Raw genomic sequence first — 17,801 nt, forward strand, 5'->3', positions numbered from 1 at the left:
ATGATGATGCAACTATGCGATGGTGGCAGAAGACCTATATTTTTGACCTAACAATTTTTAAGGAGCAATTAATCTGATGATGTTTTAAGAAGACATGTTCACTATGTTACTTCATAGCTATTGTTGGGATATTCCTGGCATCATTTCTTTGCATAATACAGAAATAGATTTGCGAAACTGTGCATGAGGGTAGCTTGTTGGGAGAGTCGGTGTATGGCTTTTGAGCGGGAGTTGCCAGATAACAGAAAAGAAAAACAGGAAAAAAGGGGGGAAAACGAGAAAAAAAAAAAAAAAAACGAAAGGAAGACACAGAAGGGCACCCTACCTTCCACTTGGTCTCTTCCTCTGTGTTATTTCTAACCTGCATTTCTGTTTGCTGGCAATCCCCTGCTCGCAAATAGTTCAGTTCTTCCTTCAGTCTAATAGCTACGTAACACCGCAGCCACAGATAACCGAGTGCCTCATAATCAGATCGTGGTGTTAGCACGTAAAACCCCATAATTTAATTTTTTAACAGATAACCGAAGCATATGCATGACAATAAAACTGATTGATTATTGTGGTATATTGGTGCAAGGGCCAGATGTGGCCAAAGAGTGCCAAGACGATGGTAATGGCTTGTTAGTGGTACATGAATAGTGAATTATATGAACATTAGATGTGGCATGGCTGTAAAGGGGCCTAAAAACAGTCACTGTAAAGTGCGTAAAATCTATACGTAATAAGCTTATGGCAATGGCTAATTATGTGCACTATGGACATGAACAATACATTGCGAAAGAATGATACGACTTACAAAATATTACAGATGCAGGAATTGGCCAGAAGCACAAGTGCCTAAACAGAGCCCTTGAAACACGAGGGCCTGGAGGCATGTGCTATAAAAAACTATCACAGCAACATCCTCTGGAGGGAGGATGCGCTACGAACTTATTGGGCTAATAACATGTAGCACAACATCGTTCAAGAATGCGAGGACTGCTTTGGTGTAAAAAAGCGGTTCTTTACCAAGAAACATAGCGGGATAGAGAGGCACACAATAGCGGTATGCTAGAGGAAAATGTTTCTTCCTTTCTCTTTTGGCTTCCCGACACTCCAGGAGGATGTGGAGGACGGCGAGCCTCTCGCCACATCTACCACACGTTGGAGGATCATTACCATTCAATAGAAAATTGTGAGTATCATATGTGTGTCCTATTCTGAGACGACAGAATAGGACATCAGTTCATTGTGTTTTCGTTGTACAGGGCCAGAAACCTAACTGTGGCTTAACCAAGTAAAGCTTATTATTTGTTTTGGCGTCCCACAAGCGTTGCCAGTGGCTTTGCAGTTTGTTTCGTAGGAAAGGCTTCAGATCTGTAGCAGGGGCAGCAGCGGGAAGACCAATACCTTGCGATGCCATTGATTTGGCGATTTCGTTGGCAAGCACATTACCCTCGATTCCTCTATGGCCGGGAACCCAGCATATTATTACATGTCTATGAGATAGGTAAATGTTACACAAGAGTGAGTAAAGCTCAATAAAAACAGGATTTTTATGCTTTTTTAAATATGTTAGCGCTTTTACAAGACTTAACGAGTGTGTGAATATTATTGCTTTTTCTAGTTTTAATTTCGTTATATGTTTCACCGCAGACAGTACTGCGTAGGCTTCTGCTATGAAGATACTTGTTGGGGGGCTCAATACGTCAGATTTAGAAAAAGAGGGGCCAACAGGCGCGTAAGATACGCCAGCATGGGACTTGGATGCGTCAGTATGGAATTCCGAGCATGAGTACTTCGATTGAAGTTCGCGGAAATGCATTGAAATTTCGAGCTCGGGAGCGTGCTTTGTGACCTCTACAAAGTATAAATCACATTCTCTTCCCTGTCACTCCCAGGGCGGTGACAGCTTAGCTGGAGGCATTAGGCAATGTTCTAGAAGTGGGACATCCACCTCTTCGCTAAGTTCTCTTACACGCAGTGAGAAAGGCCGCCTCATAGAGGGTCGATTATGGAAAAGCGGTTAATGGATTAACGGTTGTAGAACAAGGATGTTCCCGATTGGAGTGCACTTTGAGAAAATAGGTGAAGCTGATGTGTGTTCTCTGGAGATGGAGTGACCAGTCATTTGATTCTACGTATAAGCTTTCGAAGGGGCTTGTTCTGAATGCGCCGGTAGCCAGGCGGATACCTAGATGGTGGACGGGATCTAGCATTTTTAGCGCGCTCGGGGCGGCAGAATCAACTGAACAGTAGAGAGGTACCAAAAACTCAAATTTAATAAAGGACCTATGTATTAAGATTCAAGGGGCCCAAGCACAGAAATTCATATGAAGCAGGCCTCAGAATGGACAAATGACAATGCCAATCAGGCAGGAGTTAGTACACGACCAACCTTTCTGCAGCGAACAAAAACAAAACAAGCCCAACTAATGACAAATGCACCCAATGTGGCATTGACAATGCCGAAGTCGATTCTTCATGTGGCACTTCACCATAACGGCCAAGTCTCTGTGCCCGATACAGGCACGCACCTCGACACAAGATCTACCTGAACAAATCTGCCAATTGCCACCACACCACAAGGAAGTATGAAGCCGACCACTGTTGCAAACTTTCTATCTGAGCGAGACCTTCTAAACTATGTTTAACACCTTCGCATGCTTGTTACTCTAGGGCGCGATCTTGTACGCGTTCCAAAATGGAACGGAGGCGTTCCATTCCATCGAGCCGCACACGATTGGTCAACTTGAACGTCGCGGTTGAAATTGGCCAATCGTGTGCGGCTCGATGGAACGGAATGCCTCCGTTCCATTTTGGAACGCGTACAAGATCGCGCCCCTAGTCTCACTGCCCATGATACAAAGGAAGACGATGCAGACAGATGAAAACAAAGCCAATAACACTAACCTACAAACAAAAAACATGGCAAGCAGATGGGCAATTTTGCCTTCAATGTAACTTTCTAAAACAACAGGCCCTGAAAAAAACATCTGCCAACTTGCTGGCATGCCACTTCACTCCAGGCCAGTTACTTCCTCCAGATATGGTGGTGTTCAGTCTATTTGCCGTAACTAGATAAGACACTAAGGAGCAAGACACTATCTGCAACGTAAACTTTAGCTGCAACTTACGCTCTCAAGAAGAAACCAGCTTGCCCCCTCTGAATGAAAATGACAGTGAAAACATGATCAAGTGTCCTTGAACATGCTTTTAGGCCACAATTATGACTGCAACATTGACCTTGAGGGCTACCTGGAGACTTCACACTCAGACCAACTCACAAATAGCTTTGAGAGTTTCATCATAACGCAAACAAGCTGTGACGTCCACAAAGCGCCCTATTCAAACAATACAGGGAACGCCGCCAGAAATGAGGAAAACCACACACAACTGGAGACACGCTGGCAAGCTGCTTTTTAAACTTTTAGAAGCTCGTGCTAAAAGTCTTAAATGCCCTAATTTATTTACAGTAGCCAAGAAACATGAAAAAGCCAAGAACGGGGCAAGATAAAGAAAAATGGAAATTTTAAACCTTGCTTGTCAAGTTTTCCCCACACTTGCAGACAGATCAGCAAAAGGAAGTAAAACAGACAGAACAAGGGTTGACTAAGAATATGCACTTTGCTGTACCACGACCTTTCCTTCTGGATGTAAACTTGAGATGTTTGAAGCTTTAGCAATACAGCCCCGTCATTCTGTCTTTCGAGTGAGGACAACTTGTACAGCTCAGCCACTGTTACAGACTCTTACAACAGTTGCGCTGCGCTGACGCACATGATACACAAGTGCCGCACAGGTTGATGGCTGAGAACAGATTGAGTGGCCAGAACCAAACCAAGGCCTGGCCTTTACAAGCATGTCGAATAGCAAGGCGGCGATAGCAGCAAGATGCTAGAATGCAAGTTATACATACATAACAGGCACTCAGGCAAGGCTTCAAAAACACTTTTTCATAAAACAGGCACCAATAATGTTGCAACTGCGTATATTCATACACATTTAATTTGCAAGATATTAAGAAAGCTGCCCCATGGAAGAACATAGTGATGAAATGTTTGCGCAACAAAATAGCAGGAACATGGACCCATAATTAGCTATTGCATTTTCAGGCATGGCAGGCTCACATATCATACTGAACTGAAGTAATTTGTAGTTCATTCTGATACTGTAATATTGCTTTAGAACGAGTAATTATTAAACTGTGCATTTACAAGAAAAAAAACAAAAGTGTATATGCAACCACTACAACCTTTGATTAGCTGATAAAGGACCTAGCCTCTTTCCTAGATCAATATTCGCTTCTCTTCTGTCTAAGCCACATACCAGAAAGCTAAGCTCATGATAACTAAGACCTGCATAAAAAATATTTGCAGTACGTTTCTACACAGTACATTCTGTTTCACACCAACTCTGCCAAGACTAATTCCCTGATGAGCTGTACACTTCAGAGACGTATGTTTAGTAACTCAGTGCACTCTTCTTAAGCTGACTGTCTGATAAGACAAACAGATTTCCAAAGTCCCTTCACGTTTGTCTTTAGGGGAGTGCAATGTTAAAAAGCTCTTGGTCTGTGGCCAAAATTTTCTAAAGATTTTTGCATTTTTTTCCTGCAACATGTCAATGTCAGCTACTTAGAATTTTGAAGTCACAGGCACACAAGCAAATAAAAACCAATGCCATCTAAGATCTCATAATAAATGTTTCCTAGACCAGCTTTACCAGCCATACGATCTTTCTCGCTCTCTCTCAAAATACAGATAGGGCATGCACATGTAATCGAAGAGAGTGCTGCAAAGCAGAGTAAAGAAGTGCAAAAAATGGCAGACTTTCCACTGCATTCTCTCTAACTGCCACTTTAAGAAATGTATCTTTGGCTGGACACTTTTCAACCAAAACTGACCCACGAGTGAATGAACGAATAAGTGTTAACCTTGTCTCTTAAGACAACTCGCCCCAAAGCAAGTCATAATAAGCTCACGGGCAGAAGTCACCCAAGAGTACGGCAGCGCCTTTTGCCTACATATAACCTGACAGTACAGTCACATCTTCATGACATCATTATGTGCAGTTTGTCTGCAGCTGCTGTATGACATTGACAATACCCAAAACAAGATGTGGGCCAAAAAAACATCCTACTGGTGACCTCAAATTGCACAAGCCAAGAAACTTAAAGTCAAATAAGAAATGCTGTATAACATGGTTGTTATTGCCCTGCAACTAATGAGGCTAGATCATGCAATGGATCGAACTAGTAATTCAGTCAGTGGACCAAATGCACTCCACGCACGGTTCACCTAAGCATCGTAATGCATGATGCAATTGAAAGCGGCTGAGCTCTGAATGAACAAATCTCCTACGGAGTGAACTGATACAGTCCAGCGTGTGACTTTACCTTAAAAAGCAGTGTCCAGCTGCCTGAAACAGCTAAAAGTTAGAATCTACGAAGACAAACTCGACTACTGAATGCAGCTGTTGCTTGCATAACAGATAAAAAAGGCCACCTGCCCACACAACGGTAAGTCACAGCCTCGTAGTTTCAAAGACTACTTGTGCTCCTGCTATCTGAGCTAGGTTGTTCCTTATCGGTCCGTCAAGACCTATGTCCACGATCCGGGTGATCACATGCAACGATAAAAACATGATAAGCGACACAACAGTGTGTCGCGAGTAGAGCATGAAGTACGCATTATCCAGGTACAGTTGACCTTTCGTGTAGCACAGAGTATAGCATGGAGTTTCCAGGCAAAATTAATACCAGCAAATCTGGGACTTCAGTTGTTCAACCACCACAGGAATGATTTGTAGTATGTGGATTTTTCCAAGACTTGGCATGACTTCATTCAGAAAGCAGACTGCAGCTCTTTCTATTGTGCTTTGTGGCTCAGCTATGTTGCACACTAGTAGCACATTTATTCAGAGCAGTGGAATGCGTTGTGATGACTGTTTCATTCTATGTAATTACAACTGCATGAGTAGACCTGGACACATTTGAGAATGCATGTCACTAAACATGGATGGCTTTTAGGCAGTGGCTCAATATTAGTGGCTATTCTAGATATCTCAAAGAGTTTTTATTTGTAATGTTCTGACAACAGCATTAAAGTAGAAATTAGATGGCTCTTGAGACTAATCACTGTCATACAGCAAGTATGAGATAACAGTGTTAGGTTATAGCGAGTAAGAAGGCTGTTTGAAGTCGGAGGGACGAACTTTAGACAAGTCAATGAAATAGCCATCAATCCAATGCTGAATTAAGCACTGTACTGGTGCCACTTGCAGACACTAGTGCCAGATTTTTCTCAAATAAATTTACTAGGAAGTTCTATGCAGAGTACACAGTACCTCTACAATTACAATAAATGGCATAAAAAAAGCAAGCAGTACAAAAAAACCTCTACACATAACAAATCAGAAAATGTTTGTTCAGTATCTACACAAAGGCATGCACATGGTTGCAGCATGAGTAACAATTTCTATAATTTAATAAGCAGTACACTGAAATTTGAAGTAAAGCCCACTTATAGCTATGAACACCTAGCAATAAAGCCACTCGGTTTGCATGTCGCTGTAATTTAGCTTATGTGGTCTTTGCACAGAAGGAGAACCTTTTGGTGGACACTCCATTTGCACCATAGATGTCGACAAGCTTGCAATGACTGTTCTTTGGCTCCTGCACCTCTTGCTATTAAAAGTACATAAAAATTAATTAAATTATGGGATTTTACGTGCCAAAACCATCATCTGATTATGAGGCACGCCGTAGTGGAGGACTCTGGATTAATTTGGACCACCAGGGGTTCTTTAACGTGCACTTAAATCTAAGTACATGGGTGTTTTTTGCATTTCACCTCCATCGAAATGCAGCCACCGTTGCTGGGATATTATAAGTACATAGTTTATGTGTAACTCTATAATGAAGATACTGCACAAAATTTATTGTATCATAGAATCGATTATGAATTAATGTGAGCACATGTTACCAGCAGTGGCACTGATGGTTCTGGAATTGAAAGTTATCCGCAAAATGAGGGCATTGTGTCCAGGAAGTCCAAAGTAATAAATCATTTCGGACAAGTAGCGTTAGTAGCACTGATAGCCTACAATGTACTGACATTGAAAGTTGTCAGTCAAATGAGGACAATGTGTCCAGGAAACCTCTGGAGTAATAGGTAATCAGAAATGAGTACTGCTCAAAGAAAAAAAGAGGTATAAGAAGATTGACCCTAAAGGCTCAAGCAAGAGGAACACCAGACAGCCAGCGCAGGAAATGTTCCATTCACCCAATCAAAGTGAGCTAAAGATATACATTACCCTCAGCAAAGGGAACTGCACCTTATTCTGCTGGCAGTACAACGAGCTGTGCAATGCTGACGAACCTTTTTGTTTTGTTTTTTAACCTTTCGCATTTTCCACACATCTGGCGGAAACGAGCACAGTACAGACGCAGGTGTGTCACATCCCCTGGAAACGGCGTTTCTCGCAGGAGCAAGCGGATGGTCTGTCCTAGCTTATTTTCCTGCCAGTTTCCAGAGAGTTCTAGAGGTTTGCTTAACAAATCAATATCTACTTAAGCGTATTTACTCACTACTGCCCACAAACATTTTCACTCACACTAGAACTTTTGTTACAGTTCTGAACACTCTTCAAACAAACAAAGACTTTAATAAAAGCAAGTGCCATTAAGACAAATACAATAAAGCAAATGGGGCCATTATTTATATGCTACATCCAATTACACTCGAATTAAAAGCAATAGGCCAGGTACTAGTGAATACCATAGATCATTTTAATACCCAACGATGCACTGTCTTCCCAGTAAGAGCACTCAACGACCCCACAAACTGAACTAAGCCACCTGTAGGACGAGCAAGAAGTACTACCCACAATGGAATTCTGCAGGGTATGTAATTAAATAAACTAAAGCAGTTTGCCTAAGCGAATGGGGACTTGCACGAAACATACCTGTCATGGGCACTACATAACTGTGAATGGCCGACTGTCCAAACTCGAACAATTGTGCAGCTGATGACGCAGGCACATATGTAACTTCAGTTAGCACGGTGCTACCAGAGGTGTTTGTGAGGCACTGCAGGAAAGCCATTTCGAACCACGAGCGTCAACTTCACTTCTGCCCGTCGGGACGACCAGCACAAAACTACAGCAACGTTTTGGAGCACGAAGACCTATAGAGTGGAGTTGCCAACCAGGCGTACTTTCCAGATGATGGTCAAACACCGTCTGGATTCCCCCGAAAGACCGCAGTGACTCAAGGCGCGTGGCAACCACCAGACCATGCGGCACCACAACACTGATTAACGATGTGCCACACAGCGCTGCGGCTGCGTCAAAGAGTCTGTGACGTGGCTGGCAGAGAAACATTAGGCATTTTTGCTCCCCTCTCAACTGTCACTTGGATCCAACCTTACCCTCTGCAGCCCGAAATAAGCAGCCAAGCCACCAAGGCTCTCTCAGTTCTCGAGAAACCAAATAAAAAAAAGAAAAAGAATGTGTGTGTACGTGAGACAACGAATGTGCATGCATTCTCTGTTTTCCTCCAGTCAAAATGCACGAGAAAGAATGAAACAGGGGAGACACCTATTTTTCTCTGGCTTTCATACGCAGCAGTTGTTAATGAAGAGCTTAACGAAAATATATATATATATATATATATATATATATATATTTTTTTTTTTTTTTTTTAAATGAGGCAACAAGCAACTTCACGAGCTTGTAAAAACCCCCGAGTACACAAACATAAAGAAAGAAATGACAGGGTACAACGTCCTTACAAGAAGTCTTTGCAAATCGTAGTAAGACTCCTACTACCCTCAATCCGGCCGCATGCCATGACGTAGGTGAGATAAAGTAAGCAGGAAACAAAGGGAACTATCAGACACGGCACGACCTTTGCGGTATAAAAAAAAGGCAAGCACACACAAAACAAGCAAAAAGAGCGCGCCGGCTCGTGTTTGCAGACCTCACTGATTGCCTTGAGATACAACTGCCCGCGCTACCTTGCGACATCCAGGGGCAAATTACCTTTTGTTCTTCCTTTCCAGTGTGACGTCAGGGTCGCACGTGCCCAAAAATACAAAAGTAAAGGGAAAAAAACTCTCCGGAGACATGCGTGCATAAGCCGCCGTCACGGGTAGGCGTCATAGAAACGTAGTACACGTTTCTTTCCTCCTCTCCCCGATACTTCTAAACTCAAGCACTTTCAGATATAGAAAGCCGAAACTAGCCCGCTTCTTGATAAACTTCATATAAACTAACGATGTTGATGCGCGCATTTCCGCTGCGCGGTGAGTACGAGAAACTGCAGCACGTTAATCTGCCAGGCTCGAGTGGCACACAGACTAGCCAGATTATTTGGATGACCGCGTTCAAACCGTTGACACTACATGAGAGAAGAAAAGAGAGAGGGAGAGAGAGAGAAAGAAAAGAAGCGACAGGAATTTAAGGGGGAAAATAATAAAAAGCTTGCTGTGTTGTACGAATGTGTAATACGTCTACAAGGAAGGGAAAAAAAAAATGCCTGTCAGGAGCAGGAGTTATGAAGTTTTGTACTTTTTATTCGTTTAAATGACCTCGCACTGCGGTTCGACTTGTACGTCACCTGTGAACGACACCGCTGATCGACAACTTTTGAGCGCTTGAGCAATCAGTATATTTGTTCCCTAGAAGACGACCAAATGCGGCCGAGTTGTTTCTGATAGCCCGAACCGAAGACTACACCGGATCGTACTGGTCCACGGAGCTTCTAACAACGAGCATTTTTCGACGCCACGCGAAACCACTGATTAAAGCACAGATAGTAACTGGTACTAGAATGTTTCAAGTTTCGAGCAGACAGAACTTACACCTGTACAAAGTTATTTTCGCTTTCGCGCGGCGTACGGTGTGTACGCATACACGCACACAATCCGTAGTGGTGTTTGTACGTCACGCTTACCGCTGGCGAAAAAAAGGAGCAGATATCAAAAGAAAAACGGGCCAAAAGATTGCAAGTGTTGGGCAACGTGCAATTTCCATCGACGGCACTAAACAACGTCCTCGTAAAACTGCTGCGCATCTGGTCTGGTAGTGATCTTCAGCGAAAGCAGAAATCGAGGACAAACAGCAAAAAACGGACGGCCTTCCCTAGAGGTAAAAAACGGTGGAATTGCAACATATTGACCTTGAAATATATTCCACGCACCCTCGATTCGCGATCATAAGGGGGCTCGGTGGGATTTCGACAATGATGGAATCGATTTACGTGCAGTGTTCCTACGGAACGAATAGACGAGCGAAATAATATTCGAAGCCGAGTCGACGACGTCGCTTCGCGACGCACCGTCAAATACCGAAGTCCCCCACTAGAGCACCTTTCCCCCCTCACCCTCCGACCACCACCGAGGCAAAAATATGCGGGTTAGGCCTATGAAACACCAAATAAATGTGCGATATCGGCCCGCTGGGGCTCCATGAGACTCACCTTACGTCCTGGCAGAGTTTATTAGTCCTGTAGAAAGCCCAGCGTTTAACTTTCATTAATGAAGACCCTTTCCGCACCGCCACGGCTCCGTCAGCTGTACGGCTGCAACATCACAGATATGATGAAGTAAAAGCAAAATTTGTGGAGCCGACGTGAGCGCCACCATGTGCGTTTACCTCCTTTACGGCTACCTTAATGCAAAAGCGTTTCCTTATTTTAGAACACAAAATTCTTATAAAAATACTGAATATAAGTAAACATTTATGTGTAAAATATGTAAAATATCTGTTCATCTTTTAAAGTTTTAATTTTTCATGCGTCGATTATTTAGACAGTAGATGGCGATAGCTGTTACACTAATTCGAGGTGGACAGGCAGGATAGTGAATGAGTAGAATGACGTAACATATTTAATAATTTATAAACTCCGTGGTGTAATAAGAATCCCTTTAAAGTATGAGCAAGCTTTACGCTTTTATGACGCGCTTTATTATGGCGCATCAAAATGAGCGGTACTAAATGCATGAATGATTCCGCATTACCGACATAGTTTGCTTACAGTGCCTAGAATAGTAAGTATATTCTAGGCATTGTAGTTTGCTTGCTGTAATAAATCAAGTAAGAAAGTTATATGTGTAAGCATCAGCAAGCATCGCACTGTCAAATTTCATTATGCTGCGACAAAGTTCAGAGTGTGCATCAGTTTTTGCGTGGCCTCCAAGATTCTAGTGTTTCGCTATTGCAAAAGCGAAATCTCGAAGGATATGCTTTCGCACTACTGCGGGCGCCAAATACCGATGACGTGTGATCGCCATATCTTTTTCGATTTATAGATATTTACTATCAATGTGCTATAACGACTACGCATTAACAAACAAACACTCTTTTCTTTTTTCGTTTTTTTGCTTGTCTCTTGTAAGTTGTGGCGTCATACCGGTCGCCACCGCAGAAACGTGGGTCACGTGCCAGAGCGGTCTGCACCTCTGAGCGAATAATATGTTCGGATCCTGATAAAATTTCGTTATCTCTCGTGCGGGCGCGCAGCTTATGATATCATTCAGGGTCTTTTACATGCACAGATACATATCCCTTCCCCAGCACACACATATACATACAAGCAGCTCATGCGTTCGCGGGATCCCCGCCTCAAGCAAAATGATGAAAGCAATATAAAAGGCTGTCCCACTTCCGTCGCCTCTCTCCGGTGCAACAGCGGCAACTGTTAGACACGCGATAGCCATCACTGTAAGCGCTAGCAGACGATAACTAGCGTCGCAGTCGGTTTTGGGATCACGGCCGCGAAGACCTCGCCGCCGCGTTCATAGCAGCGTGGTAGTCGCGGCGTCGGCATTGATTGCGTGAATCAGGTTAATTGTCTAATCACAGGAACTAGGGAACGAATGGTTTTATTTTCACAGGTGCGATTGCCACATGTGAGTTTGAGAAGATACTAGACGCCGTTGCCGGTCAGATTGTTGTCATGGCCTCGTCTCAAATAAAATCTCTACCAGCGATCAAGCGTGGACGTTAGCGATTTCGACAGCAGGGGTAGGAAACGAGGGTCAATCACGCACGCACTACTGAGACGATATTGCCTGCATGCACCCATATGCATGTAGAAATAGTAGCTAGAGAGTTTTAGCGAGTCCGGTATTCCGTTAAACGCATGAGGATCGGGTGGAAGTGCGAACGTGAACCTCCTGCAGGGTACAGCCACCTTAGCATAGAATAAAGAACCAACTTTGGTGCTATGACGCGCTTGTTTTTGTATTTCGCGCGCTTTCTTTAAAGGCAATTACAAGAAGCTCCATAGTGGTACTTAGTAGCAAACACTTCAGTCGGCCATTTTTAAATGTGATCTACAACTTTCGTATTGGCACTTTCTTGGTGAAGCCAATATTTAAAAAGTTAGGTAATTAGTTTATGCTAGTTAATTAACTTTGCAAAACGAAAAAATACCGCAGACGAGGACACGCGATCCTCAACGCCACTGAGTTGGTTTGAGCCTCCTAGCACACTTCAGACACACGCCTAAATATATAAGTGCCGAAATGAAGATAAAACTCTACCCCGCATCCTTTTTTAGGGGCACCGAATTTGCGGTTGCAGACCGCGGTAATTCCTACCATGTATTTCAATTTCTCGCCACATGTATATACGTACGTATATTCGACCTCATAGTCGTGGGTAGCCTTACACTTTTCTTTCTTGTGATTTTTTTCTTCTTCTTCTTTCTGGGGTTTTACGTGCCAAAACCAGTTCTGATCGATTATGAGGCACGCCGTAGTGGAGGGCTCCGGATTAATTTTGACCACCTGGGGTTCTTTCACGTATGCTCCGTTAAAAGTAGAGGCTTGATTTATAGGGGCGTATATCTTGTTGCATTTGCACGAACGAAAAAGAAAAAGAAAATGCGCGCACACGAAAATGAGGACGGAGGCAGCGCTGTGGCGTCATCACTGCCACAGACCCCGTTCTGAATTGCTTGCGCTGTTTCTCGTTCGTACATTATCGCTGTTGTGTTGCCTCACAGCACGCACTATAGTGGACACACTGGTTCGGCCAATGTATCCAAGTATATAGCTTGAAGCTGTATTCAAAACGCAGATGGTCATCAGAGCATGTTTGAATACTGCATGATAGCGTCGTCCTTACAGCGTCATGCTTTCCGGGTGTTTCAGAAATTGTGTTGAGTTGTGTGTGCACGTGGTTTTCTTTTTAAGCGAAGCTTTATATAGGCTCACAAGTTTCGGCAGTGGTGGTGGTGGTGTCACGCTGCAAAGTGGGCCGATCCTGGCGATAGTGCAGAAAGGTTGCACGCTCACTGGCACATATACCAGGGACAAAAAGAAAGAGAGAGAGAGAGAAGGAGAGAAAGAAAGATATAGAGGGAGAAAGAGAGAGACAGAAAGAGAGAAAGAAAATCACCAGCCCTTTCCCTTTCGAGAAAATGGGGGTAGTAAGCAAAGGTTGTCCTGTGTGTACTTGACCTACTCCTTTCCCTTCCCTTTCCTACTACTTTTCGTTCCCTTTCGCGGTACTTTTTGTTCCCTTTCCTTCGACTTTTGTTTCCTTTTCGTGCAACTTTTCCTTCCGTTGCGTTTCCTTCCCTCGTTGCATACATTTAATAAACGCTTGTGTTTTATTACCATGACATGTCGTGAACTTTACGTTACCCTGACGAAGGTCAGATACACACACAATTTACCCCCCTTTTCTCGACAGGAGAAGGGCTGGTGAATTTTTTTTTTTACAGCGAAGCTGTATACCTCTACCAGCCAAGGAAGTTTTCGTGTCGTCGTAAGCAAAAAACTCCATGTGTCATGGACATGGAAGAAAAGCGGATTGGCGCGTGCTCTTCCGGGCTTCCCTCGCCTCTCCTTTGAAATCAGGCATACAGCATACAGCTCAGCACTACCCTAGTTGGCGTACACATATAAATAAATGCAGCCAGTTCTGCGAAGTGAATTCTGAGCGGGCTGTGTTCGTTCTGTTTCTGCGATATGCGAAAAAGAAACATACGCGACAATGTCGCGTATGTTTCTTTTTTTCGCTGTGGTAGTCTTCGTTTTAGACCGAAGGAACGACCCCATCTCCGCTGTTTCGACAGATCGCGTCCCATCCCCCGCAACGCGCTAGGAACGCCGTCGCCCGAGGACGCCGACGCGTCCCATTCCCCGCAAGTAGCGCCGTTCGGGTAGTTCGGGCCAGCCAAGCGGCCGCGAACGCACAGAATGCACATTGCACAGTGCCTCCTCCCCCGAGGCCGCTCCCTCTCATGAGTCGCCTCCTCCCCCTTAGCGCCTCTCCTTCTCTGCAGGTCACGTGACCTGTCCTCCTCCCGGTGCGGCTTTCGGCCTCTCCTGGTCACGTGACTTCTCCGGCTCTGCTCCTGTAGCCACCGTAGCTTCACGTATTCAGATATATTTTCTTCTTATGTAATATGCCTCCAACTTTTCTCGTGCCAGCACCTCGTTGCTTCAGGCAAGAATGCTGATAACTTGCCTTACAGGATTTGCAGTGCTGGTAAATGTGTCGAAAAGTTATTCTTAACGGAAAGTTCATGCTCTCTCTCATCGGCCCGTTTGGTTAATGTAAACCCTGCCGCAGCTGAGCGGAATTTCATAAACAACACCCACCGCACAAGTGACGTCGGGCCTTGCATGCTTCTTGCTACATATAGATGGCTTGGGCTGGCTTGCCACGCATGTGTGGCTTGGCTATATATAGCGATGTTTTCTAGGAATAAAGTTAGTCGCGAGTGACGCCCTTTCCTTTCGCCTGTCTTTTCTTTGATGTGTTGCGTCGTTTTCGTCGTATGAAGTAATTATCACCTGTCTTGCATGCCTTCCTTTTACTGCGATAGAAATTATATATGGACACTCCAAGCGTATTTCTGCTGTCGTCGTCGTCGCCGTGAGGTTCGGTATAGAGTCCAAGGGTGATAAAATCGTCGCCGCGCGCCGTATGCTGTATGTGCGAGTGAAAACGCGCGAGGGACGCGCGAATTCCCGGAGGCGACTTTCCAATTGCTAGTAGATACAGCGGAAGCGTGGCACTGCGGGTCACGTGACCTCCGCTTAACACGTGTTGTCATGGCAATCGTGGAGCTCCTAGGCGCTTGGGGACACAATCGCTTAGGGATTTTTGAGGCACTGGTCTGGCGCGCTCACTTTATCTCTGGGACCGCGCGCAGCGACCTTGCCGAGCGCAGCTCCTACGTGCGCAGGGAGCGAATCGTTTAGGGCGCGTTGAATGTCGGGCGGTGTCTGGGCCATGCCGGCTGCGCTTTATTATTGTAGTGTTTTTCTAGTGGCGGAAATCCTTGCAGTAGTGGTGGTGTGGCATGACGGCTTTTGATCTCGATGGAACTGGCGACTCAATCTCCCACGCGAAAGGAAGAAAGCGGGAAGGCAGCGCGGGAGGGAGGGGGTGCGGCTTCTACTGTGCGAGCAACTGCGTACTTGTACGTTGCGCCGCTGTGGGCTGTCGCGCGCACCGTATCTTGAAAGCGATCTCCACACAGGTCATACCCCCTTTTCGCCGCTCAGTTTCCATTGAAGCGATAGACCGCACGAACCTTCGCTCGCTGCCACGAACCTACGCTCGCTGTCAAAACGCTTGCACACGCCAGCGTTTTGACAGTGGTTGTCTGCGGTCATCTAGTATAAACTATTCACGTTTGCTTGTGCGCGCTGACACCATGCTTGTTAATTCAGTGAGTAAACGAATGTGTCCAAGTTTATGCAGCCGATAAAACTACTATCCATACTCCTTATAGTTCTCTACTAATTTGCTATCGCAATTGATGCTTCGCCTTTCGCGTGAAACTGCGACATTTTTTTCTAACACAAAGCTCAGCTGGTATTTTAATGTCACGAAAGGCAAATTATCGTTCGCTCAGCGCTAAAGAACAAAAATGAAAGAAAGAAAAGAAGGAAATGCACGTAAAACAACATAAGCCTCAAAAACTTCTCTCTCTCTCTTTTTCTTTTTTTAAAGGAGAGTACACTCTAAAATTTACACCCATTGGGCCTAAAACCCCTCAATGTAAAAAGTAGCGCCAACCACTTCCCTCCTCCTCCATTCCACTGTCGCGCTCGGTGGGGCCAGCGCGATCGAAGCGCGATCTCGACAGTGACGTCGCCTACGTCGGACCTGCCGTAGCAGACGACAGCTAACGCGCTACCAGAGGAAATCCGCGGAAAACTTCGATCGCGCCCTGCGGAGCCGTTTTTGAGGCGCGATTTTGCTTCGTAAGTCAGTAACTGACCTTAATAATGCCGTTTTGGAAGCAGCAACGCGATGATGCGAGACGGCGCATTACCAAGTGTGCAGCAAGCGTTTGCGCTTGCCGGATAGAAAAAAAAAAAAAAAAAAAGCATTTTGCCCTCGCCTTGTCGGTTGCGGCAACTGAAGGCGCAGCAGCACGCCATCACAACGAAGTTCTTGTCCCTAACACGTTTGATCCGTTTGTGCGTACAGCGCTTTCGTCGCACAGGTCCGAGAATGACGGTCAGAGCGCGCTGAAAAGACAATATATATATATATATATATATATATATATATATATATATATATATATATATATATATATATATATATTGTACTGAAGGCGATTGACCGCGCTTCGATGTCTGGGGAAAGAAGACGACGATGAGTGTGGTTGTTGTTGACGCTCTAGCTCGCGCTCGCCGGTAACCAGACCTGCCTTTCGGATAGCCTTCTGTAACGCCACATCGAGGCCTGCTTGAAGACCAACACCCCCATTTTAAGTGGTGGAGGTAGCGGGGTACTGTCCATCCTGGAACTTCGCAGCCGTACGCTACCATCAGCTTTCACCATGACTGATCCTGGCCCATCGCAAGCTGCTCCCGTGCCAACGACAATCCACTGTGCTGGCGTGCCCCGACAACGGGACCCACCTGTATTTAGCGGCACCGACGACCAGGACGTCGAGGATTGGATCGCCGAGTACGAACGAGTGAGCTCTAGTAACAAATGGGATGACCGCGCCAAGCTCACGAACGTTCACTTTTACATCACTAATGTAGCCGGCCTCTGGTTCAAAAACCATGAAACCGAAATCACGAGCTGGTCGACCTTTACGGCAGCCGTCGCGGAGGTCTTCGGTCGTCCCGCCGTGCGCCGGCTTCGCGCGGAACAGCGCTTGCGCAGTCGAGTCCAACGCAGGGAGGAGACGTTTACAAGCTACTATCGAAGATGTTCTCTCCCTGTGCAAGCGCGTCGACCCATCTCTCACTGAAGGAGAAAAAATAAAGCAAATCATGAAAGGAGTCGACGACGACGCATTTCAGATGCTTGTCGCTAGGAACCCCCAGACGGTAGCCGACGTGATACAACTCTGCCAGACTTACGACGAGCTGCGAAAGCAGCGTGCGTCGACGCGCCGTGCTGCTCAAGATACAGCAGACATTTCCACCCTTGCCAGCGACGCCACTGCCGATCACACCGTTTTGCTGCCACACATAAAGCAGTTCATCCGCGAGGAAGTTGCACGTCAACTTTCCCTTGTCGCCCACACACCTGAGCCAGCGCCGTCATCTTTAGATCCACCTCTTCGTCATTTCATTGAGACGCAAGTCGCCCAGGCACTACCAACTGCCCCGCCGGCGTTGCCTGTCCCTACGCCATTAACTTACGCTGCCGCTCTTGCCAGACCACAGGCCCCATCTCTTTCTGGCGCCTACCGTGCCACCGGGTCCTTCTACACGTCGCCGCCACCCTCACGCCCGGTGCCCCATCCTTCTGCGCCCACCGGACCATCTGTTGTGAATCCGTGGCGTACCATTGATAACCGGCCCATATGCTTCGCATGT

General features: G+C 45.5%; 1 protein-coding gene across 5 annotated transcripts in view; it reads right to left on the minus strand.

Moving 5' to 3' along the window:
• Positions 1-17,801, minus strand: part of LOC119446506 (NADPH--cytochrome P450 reductase-like) — a 93,109-nt gene that overhangs the window by 38,262 nt on the left and 37,046 nt on the right. Inside the window, exon 1 of one of the 5 annotated variants that reach the window (XM_037710949.2) lies at positions 10,463-10,606. The exons of 2 other annotated variants lie outside the window; for them this stretch is intronic. The gene's annotated coding sequence lies outside the window, so the exon portion shown is untranslated. Of the gene's footprint in view, positions 1-5,377; positions 5,570-10,462; positions 10,607-17,801 lie in introns of those variants that run through there. 2 more of the 5 variants (XM_049664191.1, XM_049664189.1) reach the window with 2 other exon arrangements.

This window comes from Dermacentor silvarum, chromosome 3 (genome assembly GCF_013339745.2).
Source record: "Dermacentor silvarum isolate Dsil-2018 chromosome 3, BIME_Dsil_1.4, whole genome shotgun sequence".
In the NCBI taxonomy this organism is placed as follows: domain Eukaryota; kingdom Metazoa; phylum Arthropoda; class Arachnida; order Ixodida; family Ixodidae; genus Dermacentor; species Dermacentor silvarum.